The sequence below is a fragment of the Miniopterus natalensis genome, chromosome 12, assembly GCF_054644295.1.
Source record: "Miniopterus natalensis isolate mMinNat1 chromosome 12, mMinNat1.hap1, whole genome shotgun sequence".
Lineage (NCBI taxonomy): Eukaryota > Metazoa > Chordata > Mammalia > Chiroptera > Miniopteridae > Miniopterus > Miniopterus natalensis.
The window spans coordinates 44,849,444-44,855,443 of record NC_142092.1 but is presented as its reverse complement, the minus strand read 5'-3'; positions in this window follow the sequence as shown (position 1 = coordinate 44,855,443).

The window sequence follows — 6,000 nt, the reverse complement described above, 5'->3', positions numbered from 1 at the left end:
ATTTTCAGCCACGGAATACAATTTATAAAGAAACACACACACACCACCACCACCACCCCTCCCAGCCCTTATCAGATCTCTTTTATAATTATAGAATAAGGTGCCTGCAAACTCCCAGGGAGCTGGTTTCCATGGCAATGACAAGCTATTATATTCTAAAGGGCAACCTAGAACTCCACCCCCTCGTCCTCGCCAGTGCTGTGCGTCTTGTTATTGCTGAGTTCCAAAATAAACTTGCTGCCTAATCGTAAATTCCACATAATTAGAGATGAGCTAATCGTTACCCGCCACCTTTGCGCGGCCCACTCATCGTGCCAGCAGTTTCTGGAACAGTGATGCTGACGGACTGTTTGATGTCAGCACAGACCTTCCTCCCCCAGGAACTGGGTGCAGCACAAACCCATGTATGGTGGGGACCCTCCAACCGGAAAGGCCCTCTGAGCTCTGTGATCTGCCCGGGTGCTTCAGCAAGACGGGCCACTAAGGAGGTGGCTGGGCCCCCAGATTGGTGGCTCTCTCCAGCTCTCCATTAAGGAGAGGCAGAGAGAGCTCCTGGAGGGGGCATAGAGCTCTAACTCATAATTTTTGGCCACCTGCTGTGACCACATGTGACATTTGGAAGGAAAGGAGTTTTTCCCCTTTCTCTCCTGCCCATTTCTTGTCCTCTCCCTGGGGGTTTCTTCATAGACTCTAGGTTGCTTTTAGCAGTTTGTGTCTTGGACTTGTGGGTTTTGTTCCCGTCTGTGAGTGATCATTGTCTAGATTTCAGCAGGTAGGGACCCCAGTTGGCCTTGTTCTCAGTGCTGGGAGAACAGTAACCAAGAGAGGTTCTGGAGAAGCTTGCAGTCTCCCAGAGGCAAATGATAATACATGACAAAGGGAAGAGGGTCATTTCAGATGCTGCTGTGAGGGAAATAAAACAGGGTGGGAGTGATGGAATTTGTTTGGGGTTTTGGGGGCTCATTTAAAATACCTGAGCAGAGACTTGGGGAACAAGAGGACTGCCTGCAGTCCACCCATTCAGGGGCCTCAACTACCACACGTGGCTAAAAGTCACCACATCCAGTTGGAGTTGCTACAGGACTTGTTGTGCTGCTTCCAGGTGATTCCCTTGCTGGCTCTCTCACCATTGCCCTCTCTCTGCTCTTCTCCACCCAGGTACCTGCTGCTCACCTTTAGAGCCACCAGGGAGTTCTCAGGCATCTGCAGGGTCTTAGTTCACGCTAAGCAAAGACTGGAGCATGGCAGCAGGTGGGTGTTGGCCAGGCTGGGCCTTCTCCTGGCTCCCTCCCCACAGGCTCTCTGTTTGGGGTGGCAGCTGCCTCCCCTTTGGGTCCCGGTACTTACATTCTCTCCTTGTCCCTTAAAGGTCAGGGCTGACTCCAGCTCCCCATGTTTGCTGGCCCAGGAGACACTCCACCGCACGTGGTTTCTCACATCGACCATCACCTCTGCAGACAGCGCGCTTATTCCACCCTGCTCTCCACCCTGCCTGGCCAGGCCTCACCAGGCTTGCTTTTCCTTCCTGGCCCTCGGCTGATTCCATCTCTCCCTGCCACTTCTACCAGCTTTGTTTCTACCTTTTCTCTAATCGCTCACCCACTAAGTGCTTTTCCTATTCCCCTCTGCCTCTTTCGATCCTGCTCATTCAGGGCCCAGCTCAAGTCTCACCTCTTTCCGAAGCCTTCTCTGATCCACCTGCATTTCTCTAAACTCCCAGTTTTCTAAGAATCAGCCCCTGGAGCTTCACAAGCACTTCATGATTCTCTCCTTGTTTCCTGTCTGTTGAATTTACTCCTCCAGCTAGACTTTCACGTTTTGCAAAGTGGGGACCGTGTCAGGGTGCTCTTTAAGCAGGACACACAGAGTATAAGGCGCCTCTTACCTGCTTAAGAAATTGTCACTGGCGGCTGTTAGTCCACTGCTTCCTGGGCCTCTTGGTAGAGATTAGGGGTTGTCAGCTTGTGAATGTCAGGGCAGGGAAATGAATAGAGCTGTTTCATCTGGTGTCCTGATGGGTGGAATCTTGGCTACATGGGGGTCACACTTCTCATTTCCTACAACATGGTAGGTAATTCCAAAAACCTCATCTGGTTTCCTTCTCAAAAGAGTAATTGAAACAAAAGCATGAAATCTATTTAGAAAAAAAGACATTGCAAACCCTGTCAGCACAGAAGGGAGCAATTAATAAGAGGGGGCCTGGCAATCCCTAGATGAAAGTATGTATAGGAACAGGATGGTAAGTGCAGTGAGGAAGTGCAATCTAATCTGTGCTTCAACAGATCCTAGGTAGGCTCATGATTGGGAATTTTAGACTTTTTAGACTCCTTAGAACCCAGGGAGACAGAAATGAAGTCAACATATTTTGTTGCTTCTTTTGTCTGAGAAAAAAAATCAGATTGTGGCTGACTCTTTTTTTAAGTACTGCTAGAAAATAATTTATTTAAAAAGCAAGACTCAGAGGCTTCTCCAGGATTAAAATCAGGGGAGAAAAACAAAAGGCAAAAATAAAAAACTTATCCAGATCAACAGGAGTGCAGCTTCCCAGCTGGTTAATATATTATTATTTTTTATTATTATTAATCGACACAATTGTCTGTCAGTTGTCTGTTGGGAATACCTTTGTGGAGGTGTTATTGGTTTTCCTAAAGAACACCCATTAATAAGGAGCTCTGTGCAGCATCCTCTCCTGTGCTGATCCTATCTGCACGTAGGTTAGCTAAAGCAGTTTTGGATTTCTTTCTCTGGCCTCTAGCAGACCCCTGGGGTAATTTGAGGCTTTGCTGGAGTGGGACAGGTCACTGCAAGTTGAGCTATAAAAAAAAAACCTGATTCCAGTGTGACCCTGCTCTAAGGAATATAATGCAAAGCACTTGGATGGTTTGTCCATCAAGATTAAAAATGGCCCATTTGTTGATGTTTCCATTTATTGAGGGCAATGTGTTTCGCTGTTCTTCTGAGTAGAAGATCTTGTTCAGATAACATCCCTGGATTGAATTGTGGATTTCTTTCCATGGAATGTGGGGAGGAAGCAGGACTCATTTGGGACCTTCTTAACAGTGTAGCACATGAAAGGGGAGGTAGAGCTCTCCAACTGCAACACAGAACAGCATGCAGCTCTGCTCCCCCACATCACCTATGTGCTCATGGAGGTCCCTGGTGGGCAGCCGTATCCATTCAGAGCAGACTGCTGGTTGGCAAAGGAACAGCACCATGGGAGTGGTGGTCTGTAGCAAAAGGGTGCTTGTGTCCCAAGGATGAGGTGTATTTATTTATTTATTTTTTAAAAATATGTCTTTATTGATTTCAGAGAGAGGAAGGGAGAGGGAGAGAGATAGAAACATCAATGATGAGAGAGTCATCATTGGTTGGCTGCCTCCTACATGCCCCCTACGGGGGACTGAGCCCACAACCGGGGCATGTGCCTTGACTGTGAATCGAACCGTGATCTCCTGGATCCTAGGTCAATGCTCAACTGCAAAGCCATGTCGGCTGGGCAGGATGAGATGTATTTAATGGAGGGGGTTGGAGCAGCAGCAGAAGATAAAAATGGCAGATGCCATGTGACTGCCTTGGATGATCCAAGAATTCATAGGACATAATCTGCGGGGTTCTCCAGAAGAACCTGGAGTTGGAGGAGTGTATGGGTGGCTGACATCTCTGTCGCAGATGGGGCAGGAGCCACAGAAATGTGAATGACAAGCAGAGTTAGTGAACTTAGAATAGGGAGACAAGCTGACTAGAGGGATAATTGGAGACCTAGTAATTCGTTTAGAATCTGCATGTTGATTTTGAAGTGACTTGGGTATCTAAGTGGAATGTTTCATTGTGTTCTCTAGCAGAGGGGGGCTGCTTGAATACTTGGAGTTTTAAAATTATATATTTCCTTCAGAAGAGAAGCCCTTTAAATGCATATCAGTCATTTACGCATTAGTATAAACAAAAGATGTGCAAGCACGCTTTGGTAGGAAGGGAAAAATAAAGAGCCATATATAAATACTGGTGGGAAAGAGGTTATAAATGAGATGAGAAATTCAGCCCCGGAGGGAGTCTGAAGTTGCCAGACGACCCTCACGATGAAGCACTGGGCCTACTCTGCTGTGAGCAACCGTCTCTCCATCAGTCTACCCTTCATCTTAATCCCACATTTATGGAGAAACAATTCTGCCTCTCTTAGATTCATTATTACATTATACTTTTGGTTTCAATATATTCTTCTTCTTTGACCTTGTATTTTATTTGCTTCGTTTAGGTGTAATTTATACATCATAAACTTTGCCCATTTCAAGTGTGCAATTAAGTGGTTTTTAGTAAGTTGACTGATCTGTACAACCACCACCACAGTCCAGTTTTAGAACATTTTCATTACCTGAATGAGATACCTCATGCCCATTTAATATGAATCCCCACTCCCAGAATTCTTTTTATCATGGAAAAAGGAGGTTCAAGGTATGTTCCAACTTCTTCAGAGATTACCCTTGAGCTCTGGAGTCAGGAGGGCTCGAGTCCTAATCGCAGCTCTTTTACTTAGTGCTAGTGAGCTTGTGTAACTACTCTGAACATCAGCTGTTCACCTGAAAAGTGTGATTAGTAATATCTATCTTGTAGGATTTTTCAGACAATTAGAGATAATATATGTGAGGGCGTGAAACATAGGAGACGTTCAGTGAAATTATGAAATTATTTTATCAGGAATACACAGATGCTTGCAAATGATAAGTATTGATGAGGCGCAGGACTGAATTCTGAGATTCATTATTTTACTGTTTTGTGATTTAATCAGTGGGATGTGGTAGGAAGGAGAAAACACAGTTTATTTTAATACTACATGTTGGCTGCTTTTAAAAATCCAATGCATTAAAAAAAATCTTAATTTTTTTTGATTTATGTTGCTCACATTTTAAAACTACACAGAGGTCTTCTTTCCAAATGGATTGACTCCTCCTCACCTCCCCCCAACTCAGCTCTGTGTTCGACAACTTTGTCTTGCTTTCTCCTGAAACGGATTAAAAAAAATTAGACTCTGGCTTCAGCTTTTCAGAGCTCGGTAGTGATTTCCTCTTCTGTTATGAAATTTAAGACCCATAAAAGGCAGTTGCCATTTCCTGTGGGTGTTCGGCTTCTGTATCCCGATTTCATATTTATAGCTATGAGTCCAGATCACAATAAGTTGTTCCATTGCCCCAGTGTATTGATGCAGCGCCATCCATTTATGTGGGGGAGATGGTCAGCTACTGGCTGGCTCCTGGGTGCTAGGTACCTGGAAAATGAAATGTAGCCACCAGGGTGCCTTTCTCCAGAGTCTCCTACAGGGTCCTGATTTGGGAAGGAGGAGAGAGGGGCAGAGGTCAGGCTGCTTCTGCCCTGCTTTTCTTCCACCCTAAGGGATGGATGTCACACGTGAAGGGCTATTATGCCCAAGCTCACCCACTTTAGCGCATCTCCACACTGGACAGCTTCCTGGGTGGGCAGGGGGTGAATGAAAACTCCATGCATTTTGAATTTTGGGGTCCCTCCCTGGATGCTTCTGGGGAAAGCTTGTTCTATCTGCTTCGTCAGAATCACTAGAAGGTGCTTGCTAAAGATACTGTCTTGGGTTTCATTATACAAAGTGAATCAGAATCTCTTAGAATGGGGTTCAGAAATGTTCACTCTCTAGATGATTTTCATGCACACCCAAGTGTTTCATGCACACTTAAAGAAAAACTGTTGAAATAATTATTGATATTAATTAAGAGATGTAGCTACTTTTAAAAAAAAGAAAATGGACTTTGTCTTAGTTTCCTGGGGGGCTGCTGTGTGTAACGAAGTACCACAAACTGGGTGGTTTAAGATAAGAGAAGTTTATTTCTTTAGAATTGTGGAGGCTGGAAGTCTGAAATGAAGGTGTCAGCAGGGCCAAGCTTGGCTTGCAGGGCCTTTCTCCCAGACTCTAGGGGAGGATCTGTCTCAAGCCCTTCTCTTAGCTTCTGGCATCATTGACAATCCTTGGCATTTCCT